Genomic DNA, 20,021 nt, shown 5'->3' with positions numbered 1-20,021 from the left:
CAATTCAGCTGTTGAATCTTGGTAAAAAGTCATGATTTTGTAGATTTCGTGCTCTTCTTTGCAAATTCATGCTAGAAAACAACGAAAATCGGCGAGAAATCGTCGTTTTGCATCGAAATATGCGGTTTTCTGTAAGAATTTTGATGATTTCGTGCAGAATTCTGCTGTTTTCTTGCAATTCAGCCGTTGAATCTTGGTAAAAAGTCATGATTTTGTAGATTTCGTGCTCTTCTTTGCGAATTCAAGCCAGAAAACAACGAAAATCGGCGAGAAATCGTCGTTTTGCATCGAAATATGCGGTTTTCTGTAAGAATTTTGATGATTTCGTGCAGAATTCTGCTGTTTTCTTGCAATTCAGCCGTTGAATCTAGGTAAAAAGTCATGATTTTGTAGATTTCGTGCTCTTCTTGGCGAATTCAAGATAGAAAACAACGAAAATCGGCGAGAAAACGTCGTTTTGCATCGAAATATGCGGTTTTCTCTAAAAATTTTGATGATTTCGTGCAGAATTCTGCTGTTTTCTTGCAATTCAGCCGTTGAATCTTGGTAAAAAGTCATGATTTTGTAGATTTCGTGCTCTTCTTTGCGAATTCAAGCCAGAAAACAACGAAAATCGGCGAGAAATCGTCGTTTTGCATCGAAATATGCGGTTTTCTGTAAGAATTTTGATGATTTCGTGCAAAATTCTGCCGTTTTCTTGCAATTCAGCCGTTGCATCTTGGTAAAAAGTCATGATTTTGTAGATTTCGTGCTCTTCTTTGCAAATTCATGCCAGAAAACAACGAAAATCGGCGAGAAATCGTCGTTTTGCATCGAAATATGCGGTTTTCTGTAAGAATTTTGATGATTTCGTGCTGAATTCTGCTGTTTTCTTGCAATTCAGCCGTTGAATCTTGGGAAAAAGTCATGATTTTGTAGATTTCGTGCTCTTCTTTGCGAATTCAAGATAGAAAACAACGGAAATCAGCGAGAAAACGTCGTTTTGCATCGAAATATGCGGTTTTCTCTAAGAATTTTGATGATTTCGTGCAGATTTCTGCTGTTTTCTTGCAATTCAGCCGTTGAATCTTGGTAAAAAGTCATGATTTTGTAGATTTCGTGCTCTTCTTTGCAAATTCAAGCCAGAAAACAACGAAAATCGGCGACAAATCGTCGTTTTGCATCGAAATATGCGGTTTTCTGTAAGAATTTTGATGATTTCGTGCAGAATTCTGCTGTTTTCTTGCAATTCAGCCGTTGAATCTAGGTAAAAAGTCATGATTTTATAGATTTCGTGCTCTTCTTGGCAAATTCAAGATAGAAAACAACGAAAATCGGCGAGAAATCGTCGTTTTGCATCGAAATATGCGGTTTTCTCTAAAAATTTTGATGATTTCGTGCAGAATTCTGCTGTTTTCTTGCAATTCAGCCGTTGAATCTTGGTAAAAAGTGATGATTCCGTAGATTTCGTGCTCTTCTTTGCAAATTCAAGCCAGAAAACAACGAAAATCGGCGAGAAATCGTCGTTTTGCATCGAAATATGCGGTTTTCTGTAAGAATTTTGATGATTTCGTGCAGAATTCTGCTGTTTTCTTGCAATTCAGCCGTTGAGTCTTGGTAAAAAGTCATAATTTTGTAGATTTCGTGCTCTTCTTTGCAAATTCAAGATAGAAAACAACGAAAATCAGCGAGAAAACGTCGTTTTGCATCGAAATATGCGGTTTTCTCTAAGAATTTTGATGATTTCGTGCAGAATTCTGCTGTTTTCTTGCAATTCAGCCGTTGAAACTTGGTAAAAAGTCATGATTTTGTAGATTTCGTGCTCTTCTTTGCAAATTCATGCCAGAAAACAACGAAAATCGGCGAGAAATCGTCGTTTTGCATCGAAAAATGCGGTTTTCTGAAAGAATTTTGATGATTTCGTGCAGAATTCTGCTGTTTTCTTGCAATTCAGCCGTTGAATCTTGGTAAAAAGTCATGATTTTGTAGATTTCGTGCTCTTCTTTGCGAATTAAAGCCAGAAGACAACGAAAATCGGCGAGAAATCGTCGTTTTGCATCGAAATATGCGGTTTTCTGTAAGAATTTTGATGATTTCGTGCAGAATTCTGCTGTTTTCTTGCAATTCAGCCGTTGAATCTAGGTAAAAAGTCATGACTTTGTAGATTTCGTGCTCTTCTTGGCAAATTCAAGATAGAAAACAACGAAAATCGGCGAGAAATCGTTGTTTTGCATCGAAATATGCAGTTTTCTCTAAGAATTTTGATGATTTCGTGCAGAATTCTGCTGTTTTCTTGCAATTCAGCCGTTGAATCTTGGTAAAAAGTGATGATTTTGTAGATTTCGTGCTCTTCTTTGCGAATTCAAGCCAGAAAACAACGAAAATCGGCGAGAAATCGTTGTTTTGCATCGAAATATGCGGTTTTCTGTAAGAATTTTGATGATTTCGTGCAGAATTCTGCTGTTTTCTTGCAATTCAGCAGTTGAATCTTGGTAAAAAGTCATGATTTTGTAGATTTCGTGCTCTTCTTTGCGAATTCAAGCCAGAAAGCAACAAAAATCGGCGAGAAATCTTCGTTTTGCATCGAAATATGCGGTTTTCTGTAAGAATTTTGATGATTTCGTGCAGAATTCTGCTGTTTTCTTGCAATTCAGCCGTTGAATCTAGGTAAAAAGTCATGATTTTGTAGATTTCGTGCTCTTCTTGGCGAATTCAAGATAGAAAACAACGAAAATCGGCGAGAAATCGTCGATTTGCATCGAAATATGCGGTTTTCTCTAAGAATTTTGATGATTTCGTGCAGAATTCTGCTGTTTTCTTGCAATTCAGCCGTTGAATCTTGGTAAAAAGTGATGATTTTGTAGATTTTGTGCTCTTCTTTGCAAATTCAAGCCAGAAAACAACGAAAATCGGCGAGAAATCGTCGTTTTGCATCGAAATATGCGGTTTTCTGTAAGAATTTTGATGATTTCGTGCAGAATTCTGCTGTTTTCTTGCAATTCAGCCGTTGAATCTTGGTAAAAAGTCATGATTTTGTAGATTTCGTGCGCTTCTTTGCGAATTCAAGATAGAAAACAACGAAAATCAGCGAGAAAACGTCGTTTTGCATCGAAATATGCGGTTTTCTCTAAGAAATTTGATGATTTCGTGCAGAATTCTGCTGTTTTCTTGCAATTCAGCCGTTGAATCTTGGTAAAAAGTCATGATTTTGTAGATTTCGTGCTCTTCTTTGCAAATTCATGCCAGAAAACAACGAAAATCGGCGAGAAATCGTCGTTTTGCATCGAAATATGCGGTTTTCTGTAAGAATTTTGATGATTTCGTGCAGAATTCTGCTGTTTTCTCGCAATTCAGCTGTTGAGTCTTGGTAAAAAGTCATTATGTTGTAGATTTCGTGCTCTTCTTTGCGAATTCAAGATAGAAAACAACGAAAATCAGCGAGAAAACGTCGTTTTGCATCGAAATATGCGGTTTTCTCTAAGAATTTTGATGATTTCGTGCAGAATTCTGCTGTTTTCTTGCAATTCAGCCGTTGAATCTTGGTAAAAAGTCATGATTTTGTAGATTTCGTGCTCTTCTTTGCAAATTCAAGCCAGAAAACAACGAAAATCGGCGAGAAATCGTCGTTTTGCATCGAAATATGCGGTTTTCTGTAAGAACTTTGATGATTTCGTGCAGAATTCTGCTGTTTTCTTGCAATTCAGCCGTTGAATCTTGGTAAAAAGTCATGATTTTGTAGATTTCGTGCTCTTCTTTGCGAATTCAAGATGGAAAACAACGAAAATCAGCGAGAAAACGTCGTTTTGCATCGAAATATGCGGTTTTCTCTAAAAATTTTGATGATTTCGTGCAGAATTCTGATGTTTTCTTGCAATTCAGCCGTTGAATCTTGGTAAAAAGTCATGATTTTGTAGATTTCGTGCTCTTCTTTGCGAATTCAAGATAGATAACAACGAAAATCAGCGAGAAAACGTCGTTTTGCATCGAAATATGCGGTTTTCTCTAAGAATTTTGATGATTTCGTGCAGAATTCTGCTGTTTTCTTGCAATTCAGCCGTTGGAACTTGGTAAAAAGTCATGATTTTGTAGATTTCGTGCTCTTCTTTGCAAATTCATGCCAGAAAACAACGAAAATCGGCGAGAAATCGTCGTTTTGCATCGAAATATGCGGTTTTCTGTAAGAATTTTGATGATTTCGTGCAGAATTCTGCTGTTTTCTTGCAATTCAGCCGTTGAATCTTGGTAAAAAGTCATGATTTTGTAGATTTCGTGCTCTTCTTTGCGAATTAAAGCCAGAAAACAACGAAAATCGGCGAGAAATCGTCGTTTTGCATCGAAATATGCGGTTTTCTGTAAGAATTTTGATGATTTCGTGCAGAATTCTGCTGTTTTCTTGCAATTCAGCCGTTGAATCTAGGTAAAAAGTCATGATTTTCTAGATTTCGTGCTCTTCTTGGCGAATTCAAGATAGAAAACAACGAAAATCGGCGAGAAATCGTTGTTTTGCATCGAAATATGCAGTTTTCTCTAAGAATTTTGATGATTTCGTGCAGAATTCTGCTGTTTTCTTGCAATTCAGCCGTTGAATCTTGGTAAAAAGTGATGATTTTGTAGATTTCGTGCTCTTCTTTGCGAATTCGAAAATCGGCGAGAAATCGTTGTTTTGCATCGAAATATGCGGTTTTCTGTAAGAATTTTGATGATTTCGTGCAGAATTCTGCTGTTTTCTTGCAATTCAGCAGTTGAATCTTGGTAAAAAGTCATGATTTTGTAGATTTCGTGCTCTTCTTTGCGAATTCAAGCCAGAAAACAACAAAAATCAGCGAGAAATCGTCGTTTTGCATCGAAATATGCGGTTTTCTGTAAGAATTTTGATGATTTCGTGCAGAATTCTGCTGTTTTCTTGCAATTCAGCCGTTGAATCTAGGTAAAAAGTCATGATTTTGTAGATTTCGTGCTCTTCTTGGCGAATTCAAGATAGAAAACAACGAAAATCGGCGAGAAATCGTCGATTTGCATCGAAATATGCGGTTTTCTCTAAGAATTTTGATGATTTCGTGCAGAATTCTGCTGTTTTCTTGCAATTCAGCCGTTGAATCTTGGTAAAAAGTGATGATTTTGTAGATTTTGTGCTCTTCTTTGCAAATTCAAGCCAGAAAACAACGAAAATCGGCGAGAAATCGTCGTTTTGCATCGAAATATGCGGTTTTCTGTAAGAATTTTGATGATTTCGTGCAGAATTCTGCTGTTTTCTTGCAATTCAGCCGTTGAATCTTGGTAAAAAGTCATGATTTTGTAGATTTCGTGCGCTTCTTTGCGAATTCAAGATAGAAAACAACGAAAATCAGCGAGAAAACGTCGTTTTGCATCGAAATATGCGGTTTTCTCTAAGAATTTTGATGATTTCGTGCAGAATTCTGCTGTTTTCTTGCAATTCAGCCGTTGAATCTTGGTAAAAAGTCATGATTTTGTAGATTTCGTGCTCTTCTTTGCAAATTCAAGCCAGAAAACAACGAAAATCGGCGAGAAATCGTCGTTTTGCATCGAAATACGAAAATCGGCGAGAAGTCGTCGATTTGCATCGAAATATGCGGTTTTCTGTAAGAATTTTGATGATTTCGTGCAGAATTCTACTGTTTTCTTGCAATTCAGCCGTAGAATCTTGGTAAAAAGTGATGATTTTGTAGATTTCGTGCTCTTCTTTGCGAATTCAAGCCAGAAAACAACGAAAATCGGCAAGAAATCGTTGTTTCGCATCGAAATATGCGGTTTTCTGTAAGAATTTTGATGATTTCGTGCAGAATTTTGCTGTTTTCTTGCAATTCAGCTGTTGAATCTTGGTAAAAAGTCATGATTTTGTAGATTTCGTGCTCTTGTTTGCGAATTCAAGCCAGAAAACAACGAAAATCGGCGAGAAATCGTCGTTTTGCATCGAAAAATGCGGTTTTCTGTAAGAATTTTGATGATTTCGTGCAGAATTCTGCTGTTTTCTTGCAATTCAGCCGTTGAATCTTGGTAAAAATTCATGATTTTGTAGATTTCGTGCTCTTCATTGCAAATTCAAGCCAGAAAACAACGAAAATCGGCGAGAAATCGTCGTTTTGCATCGAAATATGCGGTTTTCTGTAAGAATTTTGATGATTTCGTGCAGAATTCTGCTGTTTTCTTGCAATTCAGCCGTTGAATCTTGGTAAAAATCATGATTTTGTAGATTCCGTGCTCTTCTTTGCGAATTCAAGATAGAAAACAACGAAAATCAGCGAGAAATCGTCGTTTTGCATCGAAATATGCGGTTTTCTCTAAGAATTTTGATGATTTCGTGCAGAATTCTGCTGTTTTTTACCAAGATTCAACGGCTGAATTGCAAGAAAACAGCAGAATTCTGCACGAAATCATCAAAATTCTTACAGAAAACCGCATATTTCGATGCAAAACAACGATTTCTCGCCGATTTTTGTTGTTTTCTGGCTTGAATTCGCAAAGAAGAGCACGAAATCTACAAAATCATGACTTTTTACCAAGATTCAACGGCTGAATTGCAAGAAAACCGCAGAATTCTGCACGAAATCATCAAAATTCTTACAGAAAACCGCATTTTTCGATGCAAATCGACGATTTCTCGCCGATTTTCGTTGTTTTCTGGCTTGAATTCGCAAAGAAGAGCACGAAATCTACAAAATCATGACTTTTTACCAAGATTCAACGGCTGAATTGCAAGAAAACAGCAGAATTCTGCACGAAATCATCAAAATTCTTAGAGAAAACCGCATATTTCGATGCAAAACGACGATTTCTCGCCGATTTTCGTGGTCTTCTGGCTTGAATTCGCAAAGAAGAGCACGAAATCTACAAAATCATGACTTTTTACCAAGATTCAACGGCTGAATTGCAAGAAAACAGCAGAATTCTGCACGAAATCATCAAAATTCTTAGAGAAAACCGCATATTTCGATGCAAAACGACGATTTCTCGCTGATTTTCGTTGTTTTCTATCTTGAATTCGCAGAGAAGAGCACGGAATCTACAAAATCATGACTTTTTACCAAGATTCAACGGCTGAATTGCAAGAAAACAGCAGAATTCTGCACGAAATCATCAAAATTCTTACAGAAAACCGCATATTTCGATGCAAAACGACGTTTTCTCGCTGATTTTCGTTGTTTTCTATCTTGAATTCGCAAAGAAGCGCACGAAATCTACAAAATCATGACTTTTTACCAAGATTCAACGGCTGAATTGCAAGAAAACAGCAGAATTCTGCACGAAATCATCAAAATTCTTACAGAAAACCGCATATTTCGATGCAAAACGACGATTTCTCGCCGATTTTCGTTGTTTTCTGGCTTGAATTTGCAAAGAAGAGCACAAAATCTACAAAATCATCACTTTTTACCAAGATTCAACGGCTGAATTGCAAGAAAACAGCAGAATTCTGCACGAAATCATCAAAATTCTTAGAGAAAACCGCATATTTCGCCGATTTCTCGATTTCTCGATTTCTGCGACGATTTCTCGCCGATTTTCGTTGTTTTCTATCTTGAATTCGCCAAGAAGAGCACGAAATCTACAAAATCATGACTTTTTACCTAGATTCAACGGCTGAATTGCAAGAAAACAGCAGAATTCTGCACGAAATCATCAAAATTCTTACAGAAAACCGCATATTTCGATGCAAAACGACGATTTCTCGCCGATTTTTGTTGTTTTCTGGCTTGAATTCGCAAAGAAGAGCACGAAATCTACAAAATCATGACTTTTTACCAAGATTCAACTGCTGAATTGCAACAAAACAGCAGAATTCTGCACGAAATCATCAAAATTCTTACAGAAAACCGCATATTTCGATGCAAAACAACGATTTCTCGCCGATTTTCGTTGTTTTCTGGCTTGAATTCGCAAAGAAGAGCACGAAATCTACAAAATCATCACTTTTTACCAAGATTCAACGGCTGAATTGCAAGAAAACAGCAGAATTCTGCACGAAATCATCAAAATTCTTAGAGAAAACTGCATATTTCGATGCAAAACAACGATTTCTCGCCGATTTTCGTTGTTTTCTATCTTGAATTCGCCAAGAAGAGCACGAAATCTACAAAATCATGACTTTTTACCTAGATTCAACGGCTGAATTGCAAGAAAACAGCAGAATTCTGCACGAAATCATCAAAATTCTTACAGAAAACCGCATATTTCGATGCAAAACGACGATTTCTCGCCGATTTTCGTTGTTTTCTGGCTTTAATTCGCAAAGAAGAGCACGAAATCTACAAAATCATGACTTTTTACCAAGATTCAACGGCTGAATTGCAAGAAAACAGCAGAATTCTGCACGAAATCATCAAAATTCTTACAGAAAACCGCATATTTCGATGCAAAACAACGATTTCTCGCCGATTTTCGTTGTTTTCTGGCTTGAATTCGCAAAGAAGAGCACGAAATCTACAAAATCATCACTTTTTACCAAGATTCAACGGCTGAATTGCAAGAAAACAGCAGAATTCTGCACGAAATCATCAAAATTCTTAGAGAAAACTGCATATTTCGATGCAAAACAACGATTTCTCGCCGATTTTCGTTGTTTTCTATCTTGAATTCGCCAAGAAGAGCACGAAATCTACAAAATCATGACTTTTTACCTAGATTCAACGGCTGAATTGCAAGAAAACAGCAGAATTCTGCACGAAATCATCAAAATTCTTACAGAAAACCGCATATTTCGATGCAAAACGACGATTTCTCGCCGATTTTCGTTGTTTTCTGGCTTTAATTCGCAAAGAAGAGCACGAAATCTACAAAATCATGACTTTTTACCAAGATTCAACGGCTGAATTGCAAGAAAACAGCAGAATTCTGCACGAAATCATCAAAATTCTTACAGAAAACCGCATATTTCGATGCAAAACGACGATTTCTCGCCGATTTTCGTTGTTTTCTGGCATGAATTTGCAAAGAAGAGCACGAAATCTACAAAATCATGACTTTTTACCAAGTTCCAACGGCTGAATTGCAAGAAAACAGCAGAATTCTGCACGAAATCATCAAAATTCTTAGAGAAAACCGCATATTTCGATGCAAAACGACGTTTTCTCGCTGATTTTCGTTGTTATCTATCTTGAATTCGCAAAGAAGAGCACGAAATCTACAAAATCATGACTTTTTACCAAGATTCAACGGCTGAATTGCAAGAAAACATCAGAATTCTGCACGAAATCATCAAAATTTTTAGAGAAAACCGCATATTTCGATGCAAAACGACGTTTTCTCGCTGATTTTCGTTGTTTTCTATCTTGAATTCGCAAAGAAGAGCACGAAATCTACAAAATCATGACTTTTTACCAAGATTCAACGGCTGAATTGCAAGAAAACAGCAGAATTCTGCACGAAATCATCAAAGTTCTTACAGAAAACCGCATATTTCGATGCAAAACGACGATTTCTCGCCGATTTTCGTTGTTTTCTGGCTTGAATTTGCAAAGAAGAGCACGAAATCTACAAAATCATGACTTTTTACCAAGATTCAACGGCTGAATTGCAAGAAAAGAGCAGAATTCTGCACGAAATCATCAAAATTCTTAGAGAAAACCGCATATTTCGATGCAAAACGACGTTTTCTCGCTGATTTTCGTTGTTTTCTATCTTGAATTCGCAAAGAAGAGCACGAAATCTACAACATGATGACTTTTTACCAAGACTCAACAGCTGAATTGCAAGAAAACAGCAGAATTCTGCACGAAATCATCAAAATTCTTACAGAAAACCGCATATTTCGATGCAAAACGACGATTTCTCGCCGATTTTCGTTGTTTTCTGGCATGAATTTGCAAAGAAGAGCACGAAATCTACAAAATCATGACTTTTTACCAAGATTCAACGGCTGAATTGCAAGAAAACAGCAGAATTCTGCACGAAATCATCAAATTTCTTAGAGAAAACCGCATATTTCGATGCAAAACGACGTTTTCTCGCTGATTTTCGTTGTTTTCTATCTTGAATTCGCAAAGAAGCGCACGAAATCTACAAAATCATGACTTTTTACCAAGATTCAACGGCTAAATTGCAAGAAAACAGCAGAATTCTGCACGAAATCATCAAAATTCTTACAGAAAACCGCATATTTCGATGCAAAACGACGATTTCTCGCCGATTTTCGTTGTTTTCTGGCTTGAATTTGCAAAGAAGAGCACAAAATCTACAAAATCATCACTTTTTACCAAGATTCAACGGCTGAATTGCAAGAAAACAGCAGAATTCTGCACGAAATCATCAAAATTCTTAGAGAAAACCGCATATTTCGATGCAAATCGACGATTTCTCGCCGATTTTCGTTGTTTTCTATCTTGAATTCGCCAAGAAGAGCACGAAATCTACAAAATCATGACTTTTTACCTAGATTCAACGGCTGAATTGCAAGAAAACAGCAGAATTCTGCACGAAATCATCAAAATTCTTACAGAAAACCGCATATTTCGATGCAAAACGAAGATTTCTCGCCGATTTTTGTTGCTTTCTGGCTTGAATTCGCAAAGAAGAGCACGAAATCTACAAAATCATGACTTTTTACCAAGATTCAACTGCTGAATTGCAAGAAAACAGCAGAATTCTGCACGAAATCATCAAAATTCTTACAGAAAACCGCATATTTCGATGCAAAACAACGATTTCTCGCCGATTTTCGTTGTTTTCTGGCTTGAATTCGCAAAGAAGAGCACGAAATCTACAAAATCATCACTTTTTACCAAGATTCAACGGCTGAATTGCAAGAAAACAGCAGAATTCTGCACGAAATCATCAAAATTCTTAGAGAAAACTGCATATTTCGATGCAAAACAACGATTTCTCGCCGATTTTCGTTGTTTTCTATCTTGAATTCGCCAAGAAGAGCACGAAATCTACAAAGTCATGACTTTTTACCTAGATTCAACGGCTGAATTGCAAGAAAACAGCAGAATTCTGCACGAAATCATCAAAATTCATACAGAAAACCGCATATTTCGATGCAAAACGACGATTTCTCGCCGATTTTCGTTGTCTTCTGGCTTTAATTCGCAAAGAAGAGCACGAAATCTACAAAATCATGACTTTTTACCAAGATTCAACGGCTGAATTGCAAGAAAACAGCAGAATTCTGCACGAAATCATCAAAATTCTTTCAGAAAACCGCATTTTTCGATGCAAAACGACGATTTCTCGCCGATTTTCGTTGTTTTCTGGCATGAATTTGCAAAGAAGAGCACGAAATCTACAAAATCATGACTTTTTACCAAGTTTCAACGGCTGAATTGCAAGAAAACAGCAGAATTCTGCACGAAATCATCAAAATTCTTAGAGAAAACCGCATATTTCGATGCAAAACGACGTTTTCTCGCTGATTTTCGTTGTTTTCTATCTTGAATTCGCAAAGAAGAGCACGAAATCTACAAAATTATGACTTTTTACCAAGACTCAACGGCTGAATTGCAAGAAAACAGCAGAATTCTGCACGAAATCATCAAAATTCTTACAGAAAACCGCATATTTCGATGCAAAACGACGATTTCTCGCCGATTTTCGTTGTTTTCTGGCTTGAATTTGCAAAGAAGAGCACGAAATCTACGAAATCATCACTTTTTACCAAGATTCAACGGCTGAATTGCAAGAAAACAGCAGAATTCTGCACGAAATCATCAAAATTTTTAGAGAAAACCGCATATTTCGATGCAAAACGACGATTTCTCGCCGATTTTCGTTGTTTTCTATCTTGAATTCGCAAAGAAGAGCACGAAATCTACAAAATCATGACTTTTTACCAAGATTCAACGGCTGAATTGCAAGAAAACAGCAGAATTCTGCACGAAATCATCAAAATTCTTACAGAAAACCGCATATTTCGATGCAAAACGACGATTTCTCGCCGATTTTCGTTGTTTTCTGGCTTGAATTTGCAAAGAAGAGCACGAAATCTACAAAATCATGACTTTTTACCAAGATTCAACGGCTGAATTGCAAGAAAACAGCAGAAATCTGCACGAAATCATCAAAATTCTTAGAGAAAACCGCATATTTCGATGCAAAACGACGTTTTCTCGCTGATTTCCGTTGTTTTCTATCTTGAATTCGCAAAGAAGAGCACGAAATCTACAAAATCATGACTTTTTCCCAAGATTCAACGGCTGAATTGCAAGAAAACAGCAGAATTCAGCACGAAATCATCAAAATTCTTACAGAAAACCGCATATTTCGATGCAAAACGACGATTTCTCGCCGATTTTCGTTGTTTTCTGGCATGAATTTGCAAAGAAGAGCACGAAATCTACAAAATCATGACTTTTTACCAAGATGCAACGGCTGAATTGCAAGAAAACGGCAGAATTTTGCACGAAATCATCAAAATTCTTACAGAAAACCGCATATTTCGATGCAAAACGACGATTTCTCGCCGATTTTCGTTGTTTTCTGGCTTGAATTCGCAAAGAAGAGCACGAAATCTACAAAATCATGACTTTTTACCAAGATTCAACGGCTGAATTGCAAGAAAACAGCAGAATTCTGCACGAAATCATCAAAATTTTTAGAGAAAACCGCATATTTCGATGCAAAACGACGTTTTCTCGCCGATTTTCGTTGTTTTCTATCTTGAATTCGCCAAGAAGAGCACGAAATCTACAAAATCATGACTTTTTACCTAGATTCAACGGCTGAATTTCAAGAAAACAGCAGAATTCTGCACGAAATCATCAAAATTCTTACAGAAAACCGCATATTTCGATGCAAAACGACGATTTCTCGCCGATTTTCGTTGTTTTCTGGCTTGAATTCGCAAAGAAGAGCACGAAATCTACAAAATCATGACTTTTTACCAAGATTCAACAGCTGAATTGCAAGAAAACAGCAGAATTCTGCACGAAATCATCAAAATTCTTAGAGAAAACCGCATATTTCGATGCAAAACGACGATTTCTCGCTGATTTTCGCTGTTTTCTATCTTGAATTCGCAAAGAAGAGCACGAAATCTACAAAATCATGACTTTTTACCAAGACTCAACGGCTGAATTGCAAGAAAACAGCAGAATTCTGCACGAAATCATCAAAATTCTTACAGAAAACCGCATAATTCAACGGCTGAATTGCAAGAAAACGGCAGAATTCTGCACGAAATCATCAAAATTCTTACAGAAAACCGCATTTTTCGATGCAAAACGACGATTTCTCGCCGATTTTCGTTGTTTTCTGGCTTGAATTCGCAAAGAAGAGCACGAAATCTACAAAATCATAACTTTTTACCAAGATTCAACGGCTGAATTGCAAGAAAACAGCAGAATTCTGCACGAAATCATCAAAATTCTTATAGAAAACCGCATATTTCGATGCAAAACAACGATTTCTCGCAGATTTTCGTTGTTTTCTGGCTTGAATTCGCAAAGAAGAGCACGAAATCTACAAAATCATCACTTTTTACCAAGATTCTACAGCTGAATTGCAAGAAAACAGCAGAATTCTGCACGAAATCATCAAAATTCTTACAGAAAACCGCATATTTCGATGCAAAACGACGATTTCTCGCCGATTTTCGTTGTTTTCTGGCTTGAATTCGCAAAGAAGAGCACGAAATCTACAAAATCATCACTTTCTACCAAGATTCAACGGCTGAATTGCAAGAAAACCGCAGAATTCTGCACGAAATTATCAAAATTCTTACAGAAAACCGCATATTTCGATGCAAATCGACGATTTCTCGCCGATTTTCGTTGTTTTCTGGCTTGAATTCGCAAAGAAGAGCACGAAATCTACAAAATCATGACTTTTTACCAAGATTCAACAGCTGAATTGCAAGAAAACAGCAGAATTCTGCACGAAATCATCAAAATTCTTAGAGAAAACTGCATATTTCGATGCAAAACAACGATTTCTCGCCGATTTTCGTTGTTTTCTATCTTGAATTTGCCAAGAAGAGCACGAAATCTATAAAATCATCACTTTTTACCTAGATTCAACGGCTGAATTGCAAGAAAACAGCAGAATTCTGCACGAAATCATCAAAATTCTTACAGAAAACCGCATATTTCGATGCAAAACGACGATTTCTCGCCGATTTTTGTTGTTTTCTCGCTTGAATTCGCAAAGAAGAGCACGAAATCTACAAAATCATGACTTTTTACCAAGATTCAACGGCTGAATTGTAAGAAAACAGCAGAATTCTGCACGAAATCATCAAAATTCTTACAGAAAACCGCATATTTCGATGCAAAACGACGATTTCTCGCCGATTTTCGTTGTTTTCTGGCATGAATTTACAAAGAAGAGCACAAAATCTACAAAATCATGACTTGTTACCAAGATTCAACGGCTGAATTGCAAGAAAACAGCAGAATTCTGCACGAAATCATCAAAATTCTTAGAGAAAACCGCATATTTCGATGCAAAACGACGATTTCTCGCTGATTTTCGTTGTTTTCTATCTTGAATTCGCAAAGAAGAGCACGAAATCTACAAAATCATGACTTTTTACCAAGATTCAACGGCTGAATTGCAAGAAAACAGCAGAATTCTGCACGAAATCATCAAAATTCTTAGAGAAAACTGCATATTTCGATGCAAAACAACGATTTCTCGCCGATTTTCGTTGTTTTCTATCTTGAATTTGCCAAGAAGAGCACGAAATCTACAAAATCATGACTTTTTACTTAGATTCAACGGCTGAATTGCAAGAAAACAGCAGAATTCTGCACGAAATCATCAAAATTCTTACAGAAAACCGCATATTTCGATGCAAAACAACGATTTCTCGCCGATTTTCGTTGTTTTCTATCTTGAATTCGCCAAGAAGAGCACGAAATCTATAAAATCATGACTTTTTACCTAGATTCAACGGCTGAATTGCAAGAAAACAGCAGAATTCTGCACGAAATCATCAAAATTCTTACAGAAAACCGCATATTTCGATGCAAAACGACGATTTCTCGCCGATTTTCGTTGTTTTCTCGCTTGAATTCGCAAAGAAGAGCACGAAATCTACAAAATCATGACTTTTTACCAAGATTCAACGCTGAATTGCAAGAAAACAGCAGAATTCTGCACGAAATCATCAAAATTCTTACAGAAAACCGCATATTTCGATGCAAAACGACGATTTCTCGCCGATTTTCGTTGTTTTCTGGCATGAATTTGCAAAGAAGAGCACGAAATCTACAAAATCATGACTTTTTACCAAGATTCAACGGCTGAATTGCAAGAAAACAGCAGAATTCTGCACGAAATCATCAAAATTCTTAGAGAAAACCGCATATTTCGATGCAAAACGACGATTTCTCGCTGATTTTCGTTGTTTTCTATCTTGAATTCGCAAAGAAGAGCACGAAATCTACGAAATCATGACTTTTTACCAAGATTCAACGGCTGAATTGCAAGTAAACAGCAGAATTCTGCACGAAATCGTCAAAATTCTTAGAGAAAACCGCATATTTCGATGCAAAACGACGATTTTTCGCCGATTTTCGTTGTTTTCTGGCTTGAATTCGCAAAGAAGAGCACGAAATCTACAAAATCATCACTTTTTACCAAGATTCAACGGCTGAATTGCAAGAAAACAGCAGAATTCTGCACAAAATCATCAAAATTCTTAGAGAAAACCGCATATTTCGATGCAGAACGACGATTTCTCGCCGATTTTCGTTATTTTCTGGCTTGAATTCGCAAAGAAGAGCACGAAATCTACAAAATCGTCACTTTTTACCAAGATTCAACGGCTGAATGCAAGAAAACAGCAGAATTCTGCACGAAATCATCAAAATTCTTAGAGAAAACCGCATATTTCGATGCAAAACGACGATTTTTCGCCGATTTTCGTTGTTTTCTGGCTTGAATTCGCAAAGAAGAGCACGAAATCTACAAAATCATCACTTTTTATCAAGATTCAACGGCTGAATTGCAAGAAAACAGCAGAATTCTGCACAAAATCATCAAAAATCTTAGAGAAAACCGCATATTTCGATGCAGAACGACGATTTCTCGCCGATTTTCGTTATTTTCTGGCTTGAATTCGCAAAGAAGAGCACGAAATCTACAAAATCGTCACTTTTTACCAAGATTCAACGGCTGAATGCAAGAAAACAGCAGAATTCTGCACGAAATCATCAAAATTCTTAGAGAAAACCGCATATTTCGATGCAAAACGACGATTTCTCGCTGATTTTCGTTGTTTTCTATCTTGAATTCGCAAAGAAGAGCACGGAATCTACAAAATCATGACTTTTTACCAAGATTCAACGGCTGAATTGCAAGAAAACAGCAGAATTCTGCACGAAATCATCAAAATTCTTAGAGAAAACCGCATATTTCGATGCAAAACGACGATTTCTCGCCGATTTTCGTTGTTTTCTGGCTTGAATTCGCAAAGAAGAACACGAAATCTACAAAATCGTCACTTTTTACCAAGATTCAACGGCTGAATGCAAGAAAACAGCAGAATTCTGCACGAAATCATCAAAATTCTTAGAGAAAACCGCATATTTCGATGCAAAACGACGATTTCTCGCTGATTTTCGTTGTTTTCTATCTTGAATTCGCAAAGAAGAGCACGGAATCTACAAAATCATGACTTTTTACCAAGATTCAACGGCTGAATTGCAAGAAAACAGCAGAATTCTGCACGAAATCATCAAAATTCTTACAGAAAACCGCATATTTCGATGCAAAACGACGATTTCTCGCCGATTTTCGTGGTTTTCTGGCTTGAATTCGCAAAGAAGAGCACGAAATCTACAAAATCATGACTTTTTACCAAGATTCAACGGCTGAATTGCAAGAAAACAGCAGAATTCTGCACAAAATCATCAAAATTCTTACAGGAAACCGCATATTTCGATGCAAAACGATTATTTCTCGCCGATTTTCGTTGTTTTCTGGCTTGAATTCGCAAAGAAGAGCACGAAATCTACAAAATCATGACTTTTTACCAAGATTCAACGGCTGAATTGCAAGAAAACAGCAGAATTCTGCACGAAATCATCAAAATTCTTACAGAAAACCGCATATTTCGATGCAAAACGACGATTTCTCGCCGATTTTCGTTGTTTTCTGGCTTGAATTCGCAAAGAAGAGCACGAAATCTACAAAATCATGACTTTTTACTAAGATTCAACGGCTGAATTGCAAGAAAACCGCAGAATTCTGCACGAAATCATGAAAATTCCTACAGAAAACCGCATTTTTCGATGCAAATCGACGATTTCTCGCCGATTTTCGTTGTTTTCTGGCTTGAATTTGCAAAGAAGAGCACGAAATCTACAAAATCATGACTTTTTACCAAGATTCAACGGCTGAATTGCAAGAAAACAGCAGAATTCTGCACGAAATCATCAAAATTCTTACAGAAAACCGCATATTTCGATGCAAAACAACGATTTCTCGCCGATTTTCGTTGTTTTCTGGCTTGAATTCGCAAAGAAGAGCACGAAATCTACAAAATCATCACTTTTTACCAAGATTCTACGGCTGAATTGCAAGAAAACAGCAGAATTCTGCACGAAATCATCAAAATTCTTACAGAAAACCGCATATTTCGATGCAAAACGACGATTTCTCGCCGATTTTCGTTGTTTTCTGGCTTGAATTCGCAAAGAAGAGCACGAAATCTACAAAATCATGACTTTTTACCAAGATTCAACGGCTGAATTGCAAGAAAACAGCAGAATTCTGCACGAAATCATCAAAATTCTTAGAGAAAACCGCATATTTCGATGCAAAACGACGATTTCTCGCCGATTTTCGTTGATTTCTGGCTTGAATTCGCAAAGAAGAGCACGAAATCTACAAAATCGTCACTTTTTACCAAGATTCAACGGCTGAATGCAAGAAAACAGCAGAATTTTGCACGAAATCATCAAAATTCTTAGAGAAAACCGCATATTTCGATGCAAAACGACGATTTCTCGCTGATTTTCGTTGTTTTCTATCTTGAATTCGCAAAGAAGAGCACAAAATCTACAAAATCATGACTTTTTACCAAGATTCAACGGCTGAATTGCAAGACAACAGCAGAATTCTGCACGAAATTGTCAAAATTCTTAGAGAAAACCGCATATTTCGATGCAAAACGACGATTTCTCGCCGATTTTCGTTGTTTTCTGGCTTGAATTCGCAAAGAAGAGCACGAAATCTACAAAATCATCACTTTTTACCAAGATTCAACGGCTGAATTGCAAGAAAACAGCAGAATTCTGCACGAAATCATCAAAATTCTTAGAGAAAACCGCATATTTCGATGCAAAACGACGATTTCTCGCCGATTTTCGTGGTTTTCTGCCTTAAATTCGCAAAGAAGAGCACGAAATCTACAAAATCATGACTTTCTGCACGAAATCATCAAAATTCTTACAGAAAACTGCATTTTTCGATGCAAAACGACGATTTCTCGCCGATTTTCGTTGTTTTCTGGCTTGAATTCGCAAAGAAGAGCACGAAATCTACAAAATCATGACTTTTTACCAAGATTCAACGGCTGAATTGCAAGAAAACAGCAGAATTCTGCACGAAATCATCAAAATTCTTACAGAAAACCGCATATTTCGATGCAAAACGACGATTTCTCGCCGATTTTCGTTGTTTTCTGGCATGAATTTGCAAAGAAGAGCACGAAATCTACAAAATCATGACTTTTTACCAAGATTCAACGGCTGAATTGCAAGAAAACAGCAGAATTCTGCACGAAATCATCAAAATTCTTAGAGAAAACCGCATATTTCGATGCAAAACGACGATTTCTCGCTGATTTTCGTTGTTTTCTATCTTGAATTCGCAAAGAAGAGCACGAAATCTACAAAATCATGACTTTTTACCAAGATTCAACAGCTGAATTGCAAGAAAACAGCAGAATTCTGCACGAAATCATCAAAATTCTTAAAGAAAACCGCATATTTCGATGCAAAACGACGATTTCTCGCTGATTTTCGTTGTTTTCTATCTTGAATTCGCAAAGAAGAGCACGAAATCTACGAAATCATGACTTTTTACCAAGATTCAACGGCTGAATTGCAAGAAAACAGCAGAATTCTGCACGAAATCATCAAAATTCTTGGAGAAAACCGCATATTTCGATGCAAAACGACGATTTCTCGCCGATTTTCGTTGTTTTCTGGTTTGAATTCGCAAAGAAGAGCACGAAATCTACAAAATCATGACTTTTTACCAAGATTCAACGGCTGAATTGCAAGAAAACAGCAGAATTCTGCACGAAATCATCAAAATTCTTAGAGAAAACTGCATATTTCGATGCAAAACAACGATTTCTCGCCGATTTTCGTTGATTTCTATCTTGAATTCGCCAAGAAGAGCACGAAATCTCCAAAATCATGACTTTTTACCAAGATTCAACGGCTGAATTGCAAGAAAACAGCAGAATTCTGCACGAAATCGTCATAATTCTTAGAGAAAACCGCATATTTCGATGCAAAACGACGATTTCTCGCCGATTTTCGTTGTTTTCTGGCTTGAATTCGCAAAGAAGAGCACGAAATCTACAAAATCATCACTTTTTACCAAGATTCAACGGCTGAATTGCAAGAAAACAGCAGAATTCTGCACGAAATCATCAAAATTCTTAGAGAAAACCGCATATTTCGATGCAAAACGACGATTTCTCGCCGATTTTCGTGGTTTTCTGGCTTGAATTCGCAAAGAAGAGCACGAAATCTACAAAATCATGACTTTTTACCAAGATTCAACGGCTGAATTGCAAGAAAACAGCAGAATTCTGCACAAAATCATCAAAATTCTTACAGAAAACCGCATATTTCGATGCAAAACGATTATTTCTCGCCGATTTTCGTTGTTTTCTGGCTTGAATTCGCAAAGAAGAGCACGAAATCTACAAAATCATGACTTTTTACCAAGATTCAACAGCTGAATTGCAAGAAAACAGCAGAATTCTGCCACAAAATCATCAAAATTCGTAGAGAAAACTGCATATTTCGATGCAAAACAACGATTTCTCGCCGATTTTCGTTGTTTTCTATCTTGAATTTGCCAAGAAGAGCACGAAATCTATAAAATCATGACTTTTTACCTAA

The sequence above is a fragment of the Gnatocerus cornutus genome, chromosome 2 (genome assembly GCF_029298725.1).
Source record: "Gnatocerus cornutus isolate USDA-ARS CGAHR chromosome 2, icGnaCorn1.1, whole genome shotgun sequence".
Taxonomy (NCBI): Eukaryota; Metazoa; Arthropoda; class Insecta; order Coleoptera; family Tenebrionidae; genus Gnatocerus; species Gnatocerus cornutus.
The sequence above is the reverse complement of the archived record's forward strand: the minus strand, read 5'-3'. Positions refer to the sequence as shown.